The sequence below is a fragment of the Falco peregrinus genome, chromosome 8 (genome assembly GCF_023634155.1).
Source record: "Falco peregrinus isolate bFalPer1 chromosome 8, bFalPer1.pri, whole genome shotgun sequence".
Lineage (NCBI taxonomy): Eukaryota > Metazoa > Chordata > Aves > Falconiformes > Falconidae > Falco > Falco peregrinus.
This window is the reverse complement of record NC_073728.1, coordinates 8,823,302-8,844,472: the sequence shown is the minus strand read 5'-3', so window position 1 is coordinate 8,844,472 and position 21,171 is coordinate 8,823,302. Positions and strand designations below refer to the sequence as shown.

Below are 21,171 nucleotides of genomic sequence, written 5' to 3'. Positions count from 1 at the left end.
CTCATTTTTCCAGGGTTTTCTGTGCCTGTAATTTTTTAGTTAATCCATTGTTCAAGCCATAACCTTGGCTCTTGTTGTGGAACAAAGAGGAAATGGGGTGGCTTGACAGTTTTGCTGCTTTCCTCTCCCCGTATTTAGACTTTCATAAATGACCCTGTCAAAGCTGTGCCTCGCACTGCCACAATGCTAATTGTTTGCGGTATGGATTGATGATACCGTATTAAAGCCACTTGGCAAGGATAAGGTTTGACTTTCTGTGTGCAGATGAACAGCAGCATGCATGCTTCAGCAGAAAGAGAGCATCTTAGCCTGCCTCCATATCTGGCCACCAGTGCTTCTGCAAGCCAACATCTCTGTGGCTGAGTATGTAGCATCATCTCAGGGTATCCTGGAAAATGGAAAATGTTCTCCTCCCTGAGACAAACCCTCTCTTTCAGACCTGCTTCTTTATATGGAAATACTCATCAAGTTCCTTAAAATACAAACAAACAGGAAATTCTTCATATGCCACTAAAATAGAGTCAAAATCCTCACAAGATTGACACAAAGGTAAACAAAACTTGGACAATGTAAAAAAAAAATAAAATTACTGCAGACCTCACCAAGTAACTCAATTTTTTATTTTTTTTAAAAGTAAAATAGATTCATCTTTCCTTATTTTGCCCTTCATTGCTCCAATTAAAGCTTTGCCAAACTTTGTGGCAGTTCTGATCTCCAAGAAAGGGACCCATATGACAATCTCTTATTTTTTGAAAAAGCAAGCTCTGTGATCACTCCCTTTCTGTAACCATCTTTGGTTCATCACCTATGTCACTCAGTTTCCAGACAGCAGAAGCCAAAAAGAGGAGCTGTAAGCACGTAACTCTCTTCTGGCGATTCCTGCCCTGGGAAGGTGTGACTGGGAGGGACTGCACAACAGCTCATGAGCAGATGGAGGAGACGGATCAGCTGCAGAGCTGGGAGGAGCCTGGGGAGCATCTAACTCCACATGTCCCATTACGTCTCTCAGCACTAAACAGTTCCAGCCCATGGTGGTCATGCTGTGAGGTCTGCACAGGTTCATGCAATGAGGGCTCCACTGAGGGTTAGTAAATACAGAGCAACTACCAGACCCAGAGCAGATGTTTCTGTGGGATAATGCCTTAAAAGTAACATCACCCCTTCACAGTCATCCCCACAAGTCCTATCAAGCCTGGCATGGGTAGTGTAGACTGGGGCTGGGTGTTTCTGAGAGACCTTGCATTACCATAATCCCACAAAGACTCTCTTCTTTCTTTCTTTCAAGTATCCTCTGTCAAAACTGCGTGAGGTTTTCACTTTCTTTTGGCAGGGAAATTTGAAGACCTGTGCAGATTCCCTCATGCCGTGCGGGAGAGGGAAGCGATGACTGATCGATCTAGGTTTCTCCCATCAAGAGCACCAAAGGAGGTACCAGAAGTATCCATCTTCTGGAATAAGGTTAATTACAGAAGCTCAGCTTGCACACAGAGGTCCCACCAGTCAGCACAAGATAAGCAGCCTTGGGAGTATAAATTATTACAGATGATAAGGCAGAATTTTCCCTTAAACAGCTTTGTACATATGTTCCTAAGATTGACTCCAGAGACGCCTGTCATCAGATGTCAAACAACAAACAACAAAAATTACAGAGAATTGATTTCTTGTCTTTTTTCTTGCAAGCATATGACACTTTCTCCCCTATTTAAATTAACTGAATTATTTCAGATTTTAACAAGATGTGGCTAGATTACAGGACCTGGGAATCAGAACTGATGCCCAGTCACCCATGCTTGATCACAGCAGGCAGCAAGAGTTTCACCACTCCATCATGTCTGCAGAAATGGGGGCTGGTTTTAGCTCTAGAAATAAGAAAATTACAGACACCAATTGGTACAGTTTTTGTTGTGACTATCTCCTCTGCAAGCGGTGTATAAACAGGAAACCATGGCCACATGGCAGGGAACTGACTCAATACTGGTGAATACTGATAGAAATCAGGTCCTATTGACATCCTTTGTTTATTCACTGCTTTGTTAACACTGTTTATCTTCAATGTCTTGGCCACATATTTGGAAAAACTCTCACTTCACCACCCATCAACCACTCCTGTCCCCCCAAAACCATGCGACAGCGAGTCCCTTGCCTCTAACCATCAGCAGTATAAGCTCCTTCAAACCCAAACCTAAGGGTGATGTGCATTTCTGGGGTACAAACCCACTTACTCCGCCCTTCCAGGAAGGTTTCTTTCTGATGCCTAGGAGCTTGCTATTAGCTTTTACCTGCAGGTGGGAATTTCTCTCCTACCAAGAAGCCACATCTATTTTAAGCACCAAACCTGCTGCGATGCAGCCCAGCGCAGGACAAATCTGCAGCCTAACTCTACATAGCACAGCGAAGACCAGCTTATGTTTGGTTGTTGGCTGTTTATCTCTACCTGGCAGTTTATTCTAAGCCTGAATTAAATCTACCAAAATGAGGAGTTTGCACGCATTCTAAGTTTCTTCCAATGCTATTAACACGCCAACATCTGCACTACTGTAAACATGATTCATTCACAACATTCTGTATTTTACAGCAGCAATTCATCTGCTCCTAAAAACTCTCTTCCTGCCTCCAGATATGCTGGAAACATCAAGGTAGCGTTCCCACCATCAGCTCTGGGACATCAGAAATAGATGACACGAAAAGACCCGCAAATTCCGGCTTTCGTGTTTGAGGGATTTCTTTACCCAGCTGAGTCCACAGCCGGTCACCAGCTTCTGCTGGCAGCTCCTTCTTTCGCATACCCTTGGCCTTAGAGGAGGAAGGCTATTGCAAAAGCCAAAACTTCTGAGCTGAGAGGAGAAAAAGATTTCGGGTGTAAACTCTTACTACTCCACCCCCATTTTTACCAGTTAAGGAGCTCCTTCTGCACCCCCACTTTTCTGCTGTATCGCATTAGCTCTTGGTCTTTGCAACCTAATCCGATACAGTTTTAAGCACTGCCTCTATCAGGGGAGTTTGTATTAACCACACAGCATGAGGAGTTTAACATTTGCTGCGGGTTAGCTGTATGCTGAATTCCACCCTGCACATCAGCCCCTCTCCTCTGCATTCACCACGAGTCAGCCAGGCTCAGCCCCGGGGATCTGCCCAGCAGGACCCTCTGCAGGTGGGCAGCGTGTCACCCATCAGTACCCGAAGTCATCGGCAGTGTGAAGAGGACCTACACCCAGTCATCGACTGGGGTCACAGAGCCCAGCCCCAGCGCAGAGAGTTCAGCTCAATGCCTCAGGGGTGGTGGGATGAGGAAGAGGATGAGCTAAGACAAAACCAAATGGTTTTAGAACAAAGGGCTGAGGTTAAAGAGAAGGTAGGTTTGTTTTCCTTTAATGGAGTTGGACTTGGCGATCCTTATGGTCCCTTCCAATCTGAAATATTCTACAAAGGTTGGAAGGCATTTTGCCAGCCGATGACCTACTAAAATGAGTGAGCTGGCTCAGTGGAGATATGCAGAGAAGGGCTTTGTTCAGGGGAATGAGTGCCTGGGGAAGCCGCTACCTCTGTCCCCCCATATACAATGCAGGGAGATTAACTGGCCACAGCACGGTACTATGAATACATTGCAGGGGTTCGTGGTGAGCTTTTAAAACAAGAAGAACCAGCAAGGTTTGGAAAACGAGTGCAAAGATCTCTGACCTTCAGTATTCAAAAATATAGATGCCATCTCAAGCTTGAGGACTTAACAATATGGGAAATACCCCGCCAGCCCCTGACAGCCCGAGGGCCCACCCAGCCCAGCACTCGGTCTTCTACAGCAATAGGAGATGCTTGTTTGGGTGATCCACGAGCACTGCTGCCCTCCCCCTCAGACGCCTCCAGCAGCTCCAGCTCCTGCCTGCATCCACCGAGGAAGCAATATTCCCCGATTTGCTTTTCCCACTGCCATTACGATTTTGCAGATCTCCATCATCCACCTCCAGCCTGAGTAGCCCCAGCATTTCCAGTCCATCCTGGAAGGGCTCTGTCCTCTCCATGGTTTTGGCTGCCCTTCCTGATATCTGCTCTACCTCCACTGCCCTCCTCAAGATAATGAAAAAAAACCCACCCTTATTACAACTCTGAGCTGACGCAGTTTGGGACAGGGTCTTTCCAGCTCTCTTGGACAACCACACACAGTTAAAAATCTCACAGCTGGTCAGAGCAGCCAGATGTTATTGCCGCAAATTTCCTCAGCCCTGTGCTCCTTCACTAAGGGGAAAACTCTGGCTTGAGCTGCAGCCGTAAAAGGGTCTGCTTAATGATATAGGGTGGATTTGGTTCTGTGCTCCTTCAAGGCTGTGCTGGCGAGAGCAGTCTGCAGATGCTCAGATATTCCCAGCCCAACCAGTGTGAACTGGGAAGCTGGGCTCAATGGGGCCATGCCCAGACGCTGCCCCGAGCATCCTGAAAGGTTAAGAAAGGCTATGCCACAGCGTGGGGCAGGGTTTCATCCTGTCCTCGATTTGCCTGTGGGATTGGAAAGGAATTTTTTCCTATTTCTCTGCCAGGCAGGGGAAAAAAAAAACCCAACACTTTGTTGTTGTTTATACTGGACAGGATTAAAGTTTTCAATATTTGTTATATTTAGATGCCTTTCAGACCCAGATTTAGGGAAACATTACGCATGATTCTTGCTCTGTTTACCCTTCGCTCCATTCCCTCGCTTTTATTGTTCTTCCAGTTTATTCCTTTTCCAATTTAGGTTAAGTTTCCCGAGGACCACAGCATAACCTCAGATTTCCCAGGGAAACCAGCACCTCTCAGCAGCAGCGACTGGTTCTGCGGCTCCATCCAGACCACCTCGGTCCTGCCTAAAGCAACGTGCATCCTTGCAGCAGAAGTTGTATTGCCAGCGATCAGCCAGGCAGAGACAGTGCAAATCACTCTTTCCTGAATCACAGCCCAAATGAGACCTTAAAGTGGATAATTCACCCCACGATAAAGGCATCTATCCACTTGAGGATGGCACTTTGTCTAGGAGCCCCCAGCCTGCCCTCGCTCCCCCCCAAAAAGGGGGTCCCAATGCCCGTGATGTTGCAGGGCAGGGACCAAGGCACAGCACAGCCCTGGCTTCTCCAGGGACCATGGAATTATTGTTTCTCTTCCTTGCACCACACCTCCTGGGGAGGAAGGGAAGCTGATCATCCTGGCAGTAAAGGACTTGCAAGCAAAGCCCAGGCTGCAACATACTCTCATAAAACCTTCCCAAAGACAAGCATGTGAAAGATCACTTTATAGGCAGGGCAGATGGGAGAGAAGTCTACATCCAATGTCCACTTTCAGTAAATCATTCCATTCTATCTAGCTGAAAAAAATGTATATTTTTTTTAACTGTGTCCACTACAGTTTTCCAGAGCAGATACATGTTTTGGTGTGCTCTTCCTCCACCCTCCCTTGCGGATGAGCCAGGATGGAGTGCCTGATACCTGATCTCTCTGCTGTGCCCTGGCTAATGAAAAAAAGCTGCTCGCTTGAAGCTGCTCTGATTTATTCCGTAATAATCTCTCTGACGGGGAGTCTTTGACCTCCCCACACAGGCTCCATTAAAAGTAGCTGGGTAAGGACAGGTAGTTATTTTCTCATGATGGCAACGGTTGTGCACAGTAATGTGCCATTTCTGCACGTTGTCTTCACCTTAAATATAAAGGCAGCCATTGCAGCAGAAGCTTACTTACTCAGTTTTTGAGGTCTGGTCCAGAACCCATCATTTGCTTTAGCTCAAAACCCTGTGCACGGATCCTGGCAGAGCTCCTGCGTGTATCTAGTTTGAAGAGCACAGGCTATCCACCCGCTCAGAGCTGAGCTTGTGCAGAGCTGCATGGAGGACCAGGATGCAAAAGGCACTTCGACTCCAACTAAGCTTGACCTATCCCTTCTGGCCACGGGAAACCCAGGAACAGATGTTTGGTGTTGGGATTTTTCTCCCAAAATATCTCTGATGTTTAATTCACATTTTACAGACTTGCTGTTTCCCTGTATAGCATGAAGGAGAGCATGCTATTGGGTTGCAGGGAGGTGAAGAAGGTAGCCAGCAGCTTTTCTCCTCTTTTTAAAGATGAATCAAGAGGAGTTTTTGTTTTTGTAAGCAGCAGGCAATTTTTCAAATGCATTCACTATGATCTCCTTGGAAGTCTTTGCTATCTTCTACATTTAAAGCAGCATTACTGTAGTCTGAATAGCTGAGCACTGAGCGTTTACAGAGCTGGGTACAGCTTTCACTAGCCCAAATGATAACACTGGGTAAAATAACCAGATGCACTTCCAAGTGCAACAGTGCTTCTGCAAGTCTTGTATCTGACTGTTTGCCCAAAGACCACAGGATTATTTGCTTGGGGTTTTTCCCCGGCTTCAAGCTGCTTGCAGTGATTAAGTGATTTCAGCCGAGATTTTTGCTAGCAGTCAGTTGTCACATTTGAAGGAGTCACTGTTATGGCGAATGTGGCAAATTTTAAGACCTCCCCACTTGCTGCATCCCCTGATTTATTTGATTTGTACAGAAGCCCACCCCTAAAGTGGCACAGAAAGATTAAGTTGCATGGCTGGTTTTACTCCTTTTTGACCCAGAAGGGAAAACTGGCTGTGTGCACTAACAGCTACGGAATGAAGCCAGAGCATTCAATCAGAAGACAAATGATGTGCAGGAAATCTCTTAGGTGACCAAATATTTACTGCACCGATGAAACTCTCCCAAAAAAAGTTCCCACTCACAAATACTTGAAATTATCAGACTTCTTCCTAATGTTTCTCTGTGTGAGTAGTCAAGAAGTTTCCTCTGGGAAGGCCTCGCAGAGCACAGAGCTGCAGCTGTGTTCCCCTTCTGCTGAACAGCCGGGAGCATCCTCTGGACATGGACCGGGAGCAGGACCCCATGCTTCTGCTCTGAACCTGTCCCCTGAGAAAAGGGAAATCTCACAGCCTTAGCTGGGGTTTGAAATTTTTATTTTTAAAAACTGTAAATAAATCAATTCTAAAAGTAACTCAGAGTCAGAGCCTTGTTGCAGCTTTTCGTCGGGGCTGGAGGGAGTGCAAAGCAGCAGTGCAGAGCAGCGTTGGTGGGGAGCTTGGCCATCTGCTCCCCCTGTGCATGGGGTTTCTTTTCAGCATGTGAATCGATGAGGGTTGTTTTCTCAAATGTTGAAAAAAGCCGGCTGTTTTTATGCCCCCCAGCTCTCTGATCAGAACACCACTGTCAGAGTGAGGAGTGACCTGCAACTGCCTCTGCACAGCTCTTGGCTCTACTGAAAGGTCCTGCGGGGCCGTGGATGTGCTTTAACCTCCACAGTGAAGGCACTGAGCACCCATCCCAGCTGCCTGGCTTTTCAAGCAACCTGTTACCATCCCTGGCATCACTCAGGCTCTTCACAGCCGTACCAGCGCGCAGCCTTGGCACCAATGCAGCTGCTGGAGCATGCATCCTCGACACGCCTTTCCTCACGTTTTGGGTGGGAGAGGGTATTTTTCAGACCATGAATTCCTTGCAGGCTGGACAGACTGTCTGCAATTACGACATTTTTGCAGGGCACAAAGACCATTTTCTGTCAAACCCTGGGGAACACAGACGCCAGCCCTGCCGGGGGGGCTGAAGTTGCAACGTTTCCTGTCCTCCCCTGGCCGGGGGGGGGGCTGCTTGTTTTGATGGCTGGGCTCCAGAGAGGGCTGATGGGAAAGCCTTTACATACCACATTAACTACATGGTGCTGAGCTGCTGGGGATCAAGCCAGGGGGATCGCGGTGCTACACCCAAGAGCCCACGGGGATGACGGAGCTGCGGCAGCCGGATGAGTTGCCGCCTGCCAGCCGTCTGCCTGCGTGCCCTTCGCTGCTCCCTGCAAAAGCTTTTGTCAGCCTGACATGTAGCAGGGGGGGAACGGGACGACACACACGAGCGCAGGCAGCTGCCGGCACCCGCCACGGCTCCAGGCAGGCTAGGAAACTTGCTAAGTGTGTTTGAGCCTCAACAGCCCAACGCGAGAAAAATAGGAGATGTTTTTCTTTCCTAGCTGCTCCCGTTGGACAGCCGGTCATTGCTAGCTCTTTCCCCTCACTCCATCCCCATGGATGGCCTCAGGCTGGCAGCTGCCACAGGGCAGGCAGTGCCCTGCCTGTTCCGGGGTGCCTGCATGGCATTTCTTTAAAGACAGGCTACTGACTCTTCGTCAGCCTTCAATATCCCAAAGCCACAGCATCTTGCCTCCCACGAAAGTGCTCAGACACCCACAACCTGGCTTCTTACCATGCCCTGGATGCTGCAAGCCGGGGACTCTGGCACAGCCAGCTAATATGCCTGGACCCCAAAGCAACTAAATACCCGCGGGACCAGAGCAGCTATGCCAGGAATGCTCTGCTGGGCCACCAGCCAAAAACGTCAACTCCTCCTGCAATGCAGCGCTAGGTAGTTTGCATTGGATGTTTTGCTCCTTCCCTTGCAATTTCTCTGTTTTTGTGCTGGTTTTGCCTTGGTTCTGCACCTCAGTAATCCAAGCGTACTTACCCCTTCTTTGCAGTTCCCATATGCACATGATGGAGCCATATTTTCAGTCATCAAAGTGGAATAAAACAGAGTTAAAGAGCTTGTATTGTGCAGGTGAGTAGATGCGAAGCAGAGAGCAAGGGAAAGCTCAGCCCTTTTTTGCTCCTTGGCATGACTATAGGTACGGCACCTTACAGCCAAAGTCTTGAGAGCCTGGGAAAACACAGGATTTGGGGACCCAACTGAAATAGAAGATGACAGTAGAACCCCAAACCCTTAGCTCTGAGGATCCAAGCTCAAAGGTGGGACCCTGAGTGCCACCGGGAGAAATCTTCCGAGGGAATTCACATCAGCCCCATCACGGCACCGCGTACGACTGAGCCCTTGCTGTACCATCTCACCCCGCAGCAAGGGAGGAGATAGCACTTCAAGAAAATGTACAGATGTGAGGATTAACACACTGATCTCCCTCCATCCCAATAGAAAATCTGACCTGCTAGAGAGCAGCACAGTCCTGCTGCCGTGATACAGACACGAGATCTTCTGCTAAAAGTTCCCCCACAGCCAAAAATGCTGCAATTCAAAGCAAATCCTCCTGCCAGCATCTTTATTTATACAGTATCAAGTACCGATGCCATTTAACAACCCCCTCCCTTTTCCTGACATTATCTTAAGCTGCACTGCCAAATTAAGCAAACCCCACTGTCCAGCATATGTTGTTTCTCATCTTTTTCTCCTCTCCCCCCAACCACTGCCACTACCATCCCTCAAAGGGACCAAGTACAAATAATTCAGCCTCTACCACTTGGACTGGTTTTAATCAAAGGATTTGCTGGGTTTCTACCGTGTGGGGCACCTCATTAACAACTTCACACCTTTAAGAAGAAAAAAAGTGGTGTTATCCATTTCAGCATTGCTGAGCTTAATGCTAGTACCCGGTGTTTTGCACCAGGGTCCCCTCCTGAGACGAGTTTTATTTTGGTGGGGAACAAAACAACAACAAGATTTAAAAAAAAAAAAAAAAAAAAAAAAAAAAGCAAAGCATTGCTGGCCTGAAAGGGCTTAGAGATCGGCAGGAGTGTATTTGTCAGAAAGGAGATTAGAGCCTAATGAAATTTGTCTTTGTGTATGTGTCTGTTTCTCTCTTTTCTTTTTGTGGGGGCGTCTTTGTAAAAAGCCAGGCTTATTAAAATGCAGGGGGAACCCCACACAAAAGATATTTCTTAGAGTCCAAAGGCGCACTTATTAATGCAGAGGTTTTTGCACAGAGCATGCCAGTTTTGGGAGATTTTGGGTATTGTTTGGGGAGAAGAAAGCAAGCCTCACTGATCATTTTATTTTCCAGTTTTAGTCACAGCAGCTGAAGCAAGCAGGTGCTGCAATTCAGAGCCCACAGAAAAGGGCAGGAGATGAGGGGGAAGGGAAATGTCATGAGGAAAAACTCATCTGCATGAGGGATTTTTACTATTTTGGTTTGTTAAATTGCAGCACAGTGGTGCTGTGCCCACGCTCCTAGTTTCCTCCGTGACGATGGGAAGTAGCTGCTGGGGAAGCACTGCATGGGCACACCACCAGAAATCAATGCCTGTTTCAACTGCAACAGGCTGGCATCAACAGCCAGCGGGTTTAACCAAGGCATCCATTTTCCCACATACATCGCTGATGATACCAAACTGTTGGCGTGGAAGAAAATAAGGGGTTGTGGCCGAGATTACTGGTGTGGGGCACAACTCTGATTTTTTCCATTTGTTGCAAAACACAGCAGGGTCAACACCCTGCTGCAGCAAGCAAACCTGATTGCTGGTGAGCAGCACCTGCAGCAGCAGGGCTGCATAGGGGTGGTTCACCTTAACAGGGTCATAATGGCTGGGAAAATATGGTGCTGGCGCTCTATGCACATGGAGCTTTTGCATGGCTGTTGAGGCCAGAATGACAATGACAGCGATGCCAGCCCAAGAACACCAGCATGGGTTTGGGGAAAAGGAGGAGATTTGCCCCTGTCCTAAGGAGGACCTTGGCATACCTCCAAGAAAAAGTTTGCATACTGGCTCACACTTGAAAAAGCAAACCCAGGGAGGGGCGTGTTGTGCAAGTGGTTGGAACTCCACCAAGTTCTCACTTGCAAGAGGGGAAAGACTTGAAAATCTCCACGAGGCACTTTTAGTGCTTCCCATGACTCTCAGCCCTAAGGGGAAAGCCCACATCTACCTCCTGGTTGGGAAACCTGCCCAAGGCTCACACTAACAAGTGTTTCTCGAGCGGGACTTGTTTGCTATTGGCAGCAGAGCCTTTGGGAGTATTTACTCAAAAAGAGCAACAGTAGGAGTTTCTATTAACTACCTTTTGACACATTGACAACAGAGTTGGGTCCACCCAGCTGGCTTTTTTTCCACATTGTTTGCATGTTTCCACCTGCTACAACATGAAAACTTAGAGGAAAATCTCATGTGTTTTCTTATGAGATTTTTCCTTCTGAGAAAACGTGGGAACCGGTCCTCATCTGCTGCCTCAGATGAAAGAAGAGTGTATGGAGGGTAAGCAACGAGGAGGACAAACAGACGATGAAGCAGCAAGCCCTGGGAACCAACCAGCACCAAGAACCAACAGAAAGGCATCCCAGAGAGCTGCAGCTGCAAACTCAAACTCCCCTGGTACTAATTTTTCTCTATATGTTTGGTCTAATCTCATCACAACAAAAAACAGTGCCGATGCTGAGGATAAAATACCATGAGCTACCCTCATTATTAAATAATTCACATCAATTATGATTCTATGAGGTATCTGATGGCTGTATAGAAACATAAGTAATGAGAAAAAAATTCACTGTAAGCATGTTACAGAACATCAACCAACTTGTCCTGCAGAGCCCCAGAGACAGTCACAGCACATGCTCAGCAATGCCATCACATTAAGAAGCAACAAATTTGTGGGTTATAGTCACATCTCCAGTCAGACTTCTGTCAACATTTCCTTCACTTCTTGAAGGTGCAGGAGCAGAGCAGACTATAGCAAACATATTTGTGTATTTTCTAAAAAAAAAACAAAAACAAAAAACAAACCACCTAACATCACCCAGCCATGACTGCCAGCCCAACAAGGCACCCCACAGGCAAGAGAAGCAGAAAGCTGAAGCTGGGCTAAAACGGCTTTCACCTTTGCTCAGAGGATATTTTAAGGGAAATCACATGGCCTGAGCCTGGGGATAGGAGTTCAGCTCAGAGAAGCAAAAGCTGCAGATGGTAACATCGAATGTCAGCCAACTTAAAACAGATATATATTTATATATATGCACAAAACAGAAATATATATGTACTCATATATAAATTTAAAGATCACAGACCTGCGGAACTCATTGCCACAATATAACCAATTTAAAGATTTTATCCATATTCGAAGAAATGATGGATATTTATGGTAGGAACTTAGTCATCCCAGCTAGGGATTTCTCCACTCTTCAAGGAGCACGTCAAGCTCCATCAATCCAAAGGCAATAAGAAATGTCAGTTATTCATCACCACCATGGGGATTATTTCCATCTCCTTCAAGCTGCCAGTTGGTGGCTGTGGGAAGCCAGACCAGGTGGACCACAACCATTTGACAGCCCCGACCAGATGCACTTCTGGGTTGCTTTCAAGCCCCAAGCCCATCCCCGGCTCCTACTGCCTGCATTATCCAGCCCCGCAGCCCACCAGATGGTGCTCTCGGTATTAGTTAATACCGAGTTAATCCACACCTTTTCCTTCCACTGAGAAACTCCAGCACAGGTGGGGTGTGGAGAAACACCACCAAAAGCAACAGATTCCTGCACTTTCCTAGAGCACCAGCCAGAATGCATAGCTTCATCCCAGGCAGAACATGGTTCAAAAACCAGAAACATGTTTTTGAAGCATCTGGAGGCGATGGTGGGTTACGAGCACTAGAACGTGCCTTCAAGCCCAAATGCAATATATGGGCCTTTACCAGTAGCACAATGTTGAGCCAAAGCATTGGGAAAGATGAGGGAAGCAAAGGTGGTGGGGAACGTGAGCATGCCCCAACACTCAGGACATGATTCCACATGCCAATGGACCTGTAAGCTCATTGGAAACCCTCTGGTCCATCATTTCTTGAACACCTTCTCCACAGACCAGTTTCTTGAACTTTATTTATTTCCCCACAACCAAAAGAACTGGCTGGGATACCAGTGGACTTCGCAATTTCTGCTTGCTAGAGATATGAAACATTTTCTACTTTAGGGCAAATGCTGTAATAGCAGGGAGAGGTTGTGCAGAGCTGTTGAGGAATCTCCATCACCCAACATGGTCAGCTTGCACCAACATCCACCAGCTGTGATTTTTTCTGAACTCCGAGGTTCCTTTCAGCCTTCATTTCTCCCCAGTTTTCTATAAGAGGAATGTCTGCAGTTCCCATGCCCTTTGCGGACTGCCATGTTCATAATTATATCATGTCTGGAGAACTGGGCTAATGTAGGGTTGATCCTGAGGCTGTTTCTTTGGCCCAGCAGGACGGACTGTTTTCCTTCTGTGTTTCCAGCTTAACAAGGCTCTCTTTAATTTCTCCTTAATAAAACTTGGGGCAAAGGGGAACATTTAATGTGCAGTTAAATAAAAAACAGAAAGCATACCGTACTGGCCAACTTCCTAAAAACGAAGTGCTTTTTCTACAGTCATCCATGGGACGTCAGCAGCGAAATAAAGCCCCAAGCACAGAAGCCTGACCACTAAGCAAGCCGGCAGCTAACTACGTGGCTTTTGTTTTTTACCAGTAATGAATTTTTATCGCTGAGAAGCCGGAAAAGGGAGAGCATTAAAGGTTGCCTGCACGGGTATGCAGGAGCGCTCCAGCCATTTACGCCTGTAATGAGTTTTGCTGCCTCTGAGCAGAGCACAGGTAATAACAGATCATAAAGTGGGTTTACCACCCGAATTGCCAGTCTCTGAAGGTTACTAAAAGCCCGTTCAAATAAGTATGGTCAGATCTGCCTGGCTATTTTGAAATCACCACTTTCTTAACGGTTTAGTGGAAACCTCTGTTTCTCCACTCATTGAAACGGGCAAAAATCAGGAGTGGAGCAAATGGAGCCAACATGGTTTCATCCAGGAGAAGAGCCTGGCCAAAATCACTTAAGTTTGTCTGATGATTCTATTTATTTGCTTCATCCAGAGCTGTCCCATCAGCTCACTGACTAGTTATAAAACTTCCCTGTGTTATGAAAACTGCTTATATTTCATCTCCACGTTGGACAGGGTTAATCCAGCCCTGGGATGTGTTTTTTAAGTGTTGTGACTGGAAAACCCTCCAGGGCTCGGGGCCCCCTTGTTGGGTGGAAAAAGCCCTGTGTCCCAAGGGCTGAATCTCCCTGTGGCAAGGGGGGGTGCCTCCTGGGAGTAGGGCTGATGGAGGCTCTGGGGAAAAATAGCCCCGCACTCCCTTTGCTCCCCCCCTGCAGGAAACTGCCCAGAAGAGCTGTGGGTTGATTGTTTCTAGTGGGGGAGGGGGGGGGGGAAATAAATCAATTTCTCCTTTTATTTTAGGATATGCAGTGGTGCTGGAGATAGCTCCAACAACCTTTGTTACAGAAACCCTTATTATTATACCGCTTTTCCCAAAAGAGCCTGAGAAGGTGGGCAGTGCTCTCTAGAAGAGAAAAGACACACTCACTGCTGTGGTTTCAGTGCCATGTTCTGCTGCCCCTTCATAGGGCACAGAGACCATCACTTCCCCACCTACTTTCCCCTGTCCCCCTGGGCTGGCATCACCGTCCCTGGCACAAGCACCTCCTTCAAACCTCCACCAAGACCAAAAATGCCTTTTGTGCTCAGCCTGGACCAAAGTTTCTCCTCTTTGATGCAGCCTCTGAGAGAGGGGGAAGGATTGCACTGATTTGGTGGGTGTCCTGGCATGGCTGTGGATGTTACAGATTGCTTCAGCGTTTCTCTGCTCCCTCACAGAGAAGCAGAGCACATGCCCACCCAAGGCAAGGCAGAACTACTGCAGCAAAGTTGATGCATCAATGCTGTGCTTCAAAACCTGGTCCCTGAGAATGGAGTAGCAAAATGACAGGGATGCAGTTGCTTAGGTGGGAGGTGCATGAAGCTCCTTGGAGACTCATTAATAATTTTAAGAAACAAATCTCCTTGGAGCAGTCTATCCCTGGACTTGTACTAACAGAGAGGTAGGAAGGCTACAAGGTCCTAAGACACAACCAGAAGGGTGTACGCAGTGTTTGGCATAAGGGAAGATGTGCAGCTAGTTAAGAACGATGTCTAAAGCACCAAGGCCTCAAGCTTGGACTTGCCCCGAAGGATGGTGCCCCCGGCCTTGGACCACCTCTGCAGCATCCCATGGTGCTCTTGATGTGGGGCAGAGTACTCACTTCTGCACGTTTTATTTAAGAACCATTTCACCTTTTGGAGAACCCAACTCCATCTTGTGTGCATACTTTTTCATTTACAGCCAAAGAGAGAAAAAAAAGCTGCATTTCAATTGTTCATTTAGCACTTTGATTTCTCTCCATTTAACTTGCCTTTGTCTGTGTGGGAATGTGCATCTGTGGGAACGCACAATATATTTTAATGTTTTCTGCAGTTGTTTAGTGAGTCCCCTTCTGAAGCCTTATGGACCACCATGGGCTGAGAAACTGGGATGGAAGATCCAGAGAGACAGCCTCGTGCAAATCCAGTGTCATCCCTTTGAAGTCCTCAGGGCTTCCACGGCAGCCAGAAGTAATTAGTGAGAGAAAGGGATTGTAAGAGCCATGCTGGCTCGCCGTCAGCGCTTCCCACTGACTTTGAATACAGCGGAGCTGAGCCAATACCATGCACTGTTGGAATTACGACACCAAATGTCCAACCTATTTATTGAGCCCACTGCGGGGCTCGGGGGCAGCTCTCTGCAGCAGGACTTCTGCCGTCAACCTCGCACCGTGTTAGTACCAAAATTACTTAGCCTAACTACACCAGGTGTTCAGGTGCAGTGGCTGAACTAGTCACTCTATCCCTCCTGTACCACTGTCCCACCGGGTCAGGGGTGGCTGTAGGCTCTAATTTCCTTAGCAGACCAGGTTCCAGGAAGACCAGTACAGCTAGCAGCACAAGCAAGAATTACCAAGTGACTTCATGCAGTTCCTAGGTTTGCAGAGAACATCAGTACCAGATAAACAAAGTGCTCCTTACCTTACTAAACCTCTTGGTCTGTGAGTGCTTCCCCTGCCACAGGGTGCTGACCCTCAGCCACCAGGACCACTCCTCTCTCTTGATTCGTGCAATGGCTCCCGCTGTATGATTTTATATTTCTGCTTGTCATTTTCTCCCCTGTCTATAAAGCAAAGTGGGTAAAGTTAAAGACGCTTACTTGTTTATCGCTTAAGTAGCCAGCTCTCCTGTGCCTTCCCCATTCATGGCTGCTCCCTGCAGCTGGGAGATGTTACCTTCCCAAAGACGCTTCACACATCTAGGAAATTCCCTTCTCCACCACTGAACTGAGATCAGGTCTGTAGAGTGGCTGGAGGGGATTACTTCGGGGATGTTCTGGAAGAAAAGTAGGGAAGAAATTTAAAATTTGCAGCCTGAAAACATACAAATATTCCTCCTGTTTTTTCCCTTCTAGGAATGGCTTTGAAAAGCACATTCCTGTACCTCTGTTTTTCTTCTGTTTTGCTTTCCGCCCCACTTCTTCCTGCCCCATTACCTCTTAGCAAGGTTACTACTTTCCATGACAAAGACCTTGGGCATCACCAAGGTCAGAAGGGACCTCGGGAGGTCTCTAGCCCAACCTCCTGCTCAAAGCAGGGCCACCTCAAAGCTGGATCCCAAGTTTTGCATGTGGATATGAACTGTGTGCTATAAAGATGAGCACAGATGTGACAGCAGGCTGTGTTTTGGGCAGACCACTGAAATTCCCAGAGCAGCTTTTCAACAGTAAGTCCTGATTCATCCAAAATATTTTGACTTGTGGGAACATTTTGATTTTGAAGGAGTTGGACAGCAAAACCTCAGAAACATTTAAGTTTGAAACCAAAAGCTTTATTTCATCTTTTTCACGCTGGTTACTCTATCCTTTCCGTTCATTCTGATATCATTTTACCTAGCATTTAGACTGAAACTCAATGGTCCACTTCGATGAGGTCGCCCCGTGTTTCTGACTATGTTTCACAAGAACTTCCGCTCACTGGAAAAAATTCAACTTTTCTTCCTGTTCTGGAACAAAAGCAAATAGAAAACCATCAGAAAATTTCATTCCATGTGACATAAATTAGACTTTCTGGACAGCTTTTGTTGCCGTCAAGAAGGGTGGCTGGCTGAGACAGCTCATGAAAGCTTTGAAAGTTCATACAAAGGCTCTAAGCTGGCAATGTGTCCCCCAACCCTTGCACTGACTGCCAATATCGTGTGGATGGGATTTTTCAGGGTCCCCTCAAAGAACTGAATATATGGTTCCCAAGGCGCCTGAGGTCTCCAGTTCTGCTAGGCTCCTTTTGAAGAGTCCTAGCCCTTTCTTTTCTTTTTATTTTTTTATTTTTTTTTATTCTGCTTTAGATAACCAGAGTGGGCCTCTTGCTCATGGGAAGCATTGTTAAACGTGTCACCTCCCACCAAGAGAAGCGAAGAAGGGAGGGGGGGAAAAAGCCACATGAAGATATTAAAACAAGAAACTGGAATGCCTAAACTGCTCAGAGTTCGTTCTTAATTCACATATCCCTATTTACTATTGAAAACGGCTATTTAGCTATTTATGGCATTGTAAGAGATCACTCTTGGTTTCCGCTTAACCTCAGATGGATGGTTGGCCCATATGTCTCATGCTGTACTTAAGTAGGATGGAAAAATAAGAGTGGGTATAGAAGTGAACAGACCTTTTTGGATGGTCACATCTGGTCCCCATGTGTAAGCCCAGCCTCGTGGAAAGCCTGCTGACAGAGAAAAGCTGCATGCTGTGGTTCTAGACAACCTTCTTTTATAGATATGTTATATATATACACATACACATCCATTTTTATAGATATGTGTAAATATATACACGCAGATAGACGTTGAGCAAGGAAGAGCTTTCAATATTTTCTTTTCTGAAGCTTGCAAAGCTCATTTGGCCCCACTGGGCAGCAGTGATTTATTGTGGAGTGCTATTCCTTGCATGCTGCTGGATGGCGAGAGGCTGGGGAGCAGAGGGGAACCCCAGATACCCCTGAGTCTGGCAGGGAAGGACCTGGGACAGAAAGCAGAAGGACTGGTGTGAAGTGTTGAATAAGTTTATGTGAACTTTCTAAGCTGCACGCAGAGCGCAGGTCCTGGGGATGGGCGAGACAAACGCTTTGCCATGCAGCCAGATCCACCAGCCCGTGCCCCGATGCCCACAAAGCAGAGCCAGTGCTGCTCTCTGGCCAGCAAAGTCTGTCCTGCTCCACTTCGATGGAAACGGGGTGCCTGGGGATGCCTCTGCTTAGTTTCAAAAACACCATTAGCATTTATGCACCTCCTTCTTTAACTCCAGACCTCTAATTCACTCACAATTTTCCCCATATTTGCTTTTCAGCCATCTCGCTCTCATCAGCCAGGGAAATCCACACCACCAGCTGTGAATCCATTTTTTTAAGGCCACTTGAACACTGACACTTCTTTCCTTAAGACCAGAAGCCTCCCCTTTCTCCATCTCCATGGCAGAGTTGGTGTCTTCTTCCCTTAGCACCCCAGGACCCCGACCTCAACTGTGACAGTACAAATAACACTGCTGGGATGTTACGGCTAATCAGCAGGACATCTTTAACCTATTATTAATTTGGACAGCAAACAAACAGGAACAAAACCAACTTGTGTCCTTGCTCCAAACATTTGTCTCCCAAGGAACCCAGGCTAAATACAGTATTAAGAAGGGAGCAAGCCACAACTGTGCGAGCACTGCCGATGACCTGGTGCTTTGCTGAATTAGGGCCAACTGCCTCCTAATATTAAATCCTTGTCAGGGGAGAGATTGCTGCTGGGACTGAAATACACTTGGATGGGATAAACCGAAGCACAAAACAGGCACTTGAAGGAGTATTTCCCCTTGGTGAGACCATAGATTTTTTCACTGCAGATCCAAAAGGCATCCACATATTACTGTAAATCAGAATTTTTGTGGCAGCTCCGGGGGCGGGGAGGTTAAACACTTATTTCCCTTTTTGCTTTCATGTTTGAGATAGGTGTCTGATGCCCCTGCATCTTTCTGAACCCCCATCCTCAGAAGACCTTCTGCATGGCCCCATCCAGTGACCCCTGCGGCAGAGAGAATTAATCCTCCCTGCCACGCAAACGCACACAGCAAAACCCAACAACGCAGCCCTGAGCTAGCAATTAGGTTTGGAAGAGCACATCAAGCAGTGAGCCAAGTGATCTCAAGTGATAGAGCAGCCTCGAGCCCCCAGGGCAGCTGACTCAGGAGCTATTTACACTCACACTATCACAAACATTTCATCTCATCCCCTAGTTCACCACATGCCATGGCTTGGAGCAGACTGTCAGCCCTCCTGTGGAGGTAGTAGCTCCTATGGATGCCATGAATCCTCACCCCAGCCTTCAGGGATAGCTAAGGCATCCACACAAGCTCACTTTTCCCCACTGCTGTGCAACAGAATACACTGGGAGCCTGATACCCTGCAAGATATTTTTTTTTGTTGGGATGGGGATGCCAGCAGCCATATGCTGCCTTTTGCAAGGGCAGGGATCTCACCAATCTCCTGTTTTCTGAACCCAAAATGGGATGGGCGGAAGGATGTGCCAGCTCTTTGCAAGCCGTGGGGACAAACGGGTGTATACGGAGACTGTCACGAGGGAAAGAGGCCAGGTAGAGAGCAGAAGATAGGCTGGCAGTTAGAAAATAGTGGGAAAACAAAAGAAAACAAACACCAAAAACAAAACAACAACAAAGTGGAATTGGTGGAAAGTATTACAAAACACCACCCCACTTCCTTCCACAGCCAGTGACTACAAGACTTCCTTTGCCATCTATCGCATTAGCTGGTATTTTTCTTCATCGACTCATCCTCAAACCGTGTGGCAATGCCTTGGGGCAGGATCCACGGCGGACTGGGTCTGAGCCGGCTAGTCTGCAATGTGATGTGCCCAGCAGCTCCTTCCAACATGGCAATGCTTGCCTTATGCTCACAGGCACCAAAGGGCCAGCTTGCCTGCAAGGCATTTTCTCCATCCCCAGCAGCTCTTTTATGCTCCTGAGCTAGTCTGCTACGGAAACTAGGTCAGGAATTCACATCAGCAAGGATGCAGGCTTATCCATCATCTGCTTTTTTTCAGGAGAACCCTGCTCACAGTACCTCTTTGTGCCACATTGGAGCAAAAGGGCCCAGGACTGATAACTGACCTGCTTTTCTCTGCTGGAAAAAGATTGTCACATCTTCCTGTGCAAAGCTGCCACTCTGAGGCCCTGATTTAAACCAGAAACTGTTGGTGGGGTTTTTTTCTCTGCTTTTTCGAAGGACCTGAAAATGATCTTTCAATAGGCAGTGATAAGTACCAAGGAATCATGAATATTTGCATTAGAAGCTGCCATTTGTTGTAAAAACAAAGAAAAAAAAATCCCAATACATGCTCAAAGACTCCATTTTCCCCTCAAGCAAACCTCAGAATGGTTTTCAACATTTTCTTGAAGTTTTACAAGTCAAATCATTCTAGTCTGAAATACAATATTTCTACAGCATCTACCGATATGGAACATGCTGTTCAAATAAGCCTGCCCGTGCTCATAAGTAAGCAACACGTATTAATTGCTGCTGGCTTTTTCCAGGGACAGGAACATGGTTCCACAAGGGTATTAAAGCAAACATTTCCCGAGTGTTTGCTCATTTTTATCCTACAGAACACCAAGTAAATGACCAAAAAACCATGTTGTTAAGAAGTTGAGTAAGCATTACATTTTCTTTCCTTTAGATCAGGCCATAACTCTTGCAGCAGGGGGAAACTTCTGTGGCTAAAAGTGATAATGAGAACCAGGGTTTGAAGAAATGGTCCTTACACCTTGGATAGATGCTGTGGACCCTCTGCTTGGGAATGGAGGGCTGTTTGGGGAGTTCATAAGAGATGGGCTTTGTTCATATGCAAAATTCTTTGTATTTCCAAACAACACATGCAACTTTTCCTGATTTTCTCTAGCAGTAAACTTGACTCTGCCGAAATCAGAAGCAATTGGATTATGCAGAACATATATAGGAATTGAAAAGTTGTCAGGTTTCCCTCGCCCCAGGTCTATGCTATGCACAAATCTGGAAATCGGCAGTTTGCAAGATAGAGAAATTCCTGGGGATCATCCAAAATAAAAAGTAATTTTCCTATTACAAGCAAACCAGAACTAGAGCTGCAAATTCAACCCTTTTAAAAACTGAGCTGCGGTTTGGATGAGACACCCTGAATCTGGATCAGTTGACTCCCATTTTGATGTGAGAACCCAAACCAGATTGGTTTCATAATACCGCTTTAGATGTGGCTGAAAAATTCATGTGAGCAACGGAGCTTCCAATGTTTTCCTGCTTGCAAAATGGCTGCAAGTCCTAGTTTGAGCCAAGGAGCATGAGCATTGCTAGCAAAATCTGTCAGCGTCAAGTCTAGGACCACATTTTCAATGAGGTTACAAGCCTTTCTGAAACCTAATTCCCAACCAAACTGCCCCACGACAGCTTTCCATAGCTTTCTTGG

At 46.8% G+C, this 21,171-nt stretch overlaps 1 long non-coding RNA gene across 1 annotated transcript in view; it reads right to left on the bottom strand.

Annotated features, from left to right (window-relative positions):
* Positions 1–21,171, bottom strand: part of LOC106112913 (uncharacterized) — a 79,766-nt gene that overhangs the window by 43,920 nt on the left and 14,675 nt on the right. The window contains exons 2-4 of the long non-coding RNA XR_003557479.2: positions 16,577–16,689; positions 15,921–16,020; positions 15,667–15,808 (exon numbers count right to left, since the gene is read on the bottom strand). This is a non-coding gene — a long non-coding RNA (uncharacterized LOC106112913). The remainder of the gene's footprint in view (positions 1–15,666; positions 15,809–15,920; positions 16,021–16,576; positions 16,690–21,171) is intronic.